We start from the raw sequence: 250 nt of genomic DNA, 5'->3' as shown, positions 1-250 counted from the left end.
CACAGGCACATATTATACTGCATTGCTGGTCAGAGATAACCTATGGAGACTGGATGCCGTGTTCACCAGCCATGAAGTAGAGGTGTGGGCATCATAGGCTCCAGTGGTAATCGGTAACAGATCATTTTGCTTTACTCAGCTGACTGAGCTTAACACCGTTTAACTGGTCGAACCTTGATTTACAGTAAAAGCTTTTAAATTATATAAGATGCCCACATCATAAAATATATATATAAAAAATATAAAAAAT

Source organism: Morone saxatilis, unplaced genomic scaffold (assembly GCF_004916995.1).
Source record: "Morone saxatilis isolate NCDOM2014 unplaced genomic scaffold, NCSU_SB_2.0 Contig24, whole genome shotgun sequence".
In the NCBI taxonomy this organism is placed as follows: Eukaryota; Metazoa; Chordata; class Actinopteri; family Moronidae; genus Morone; species Morone saxatilis.
This window is presented reverse-complemented; position numbering follows the sequence as displayed.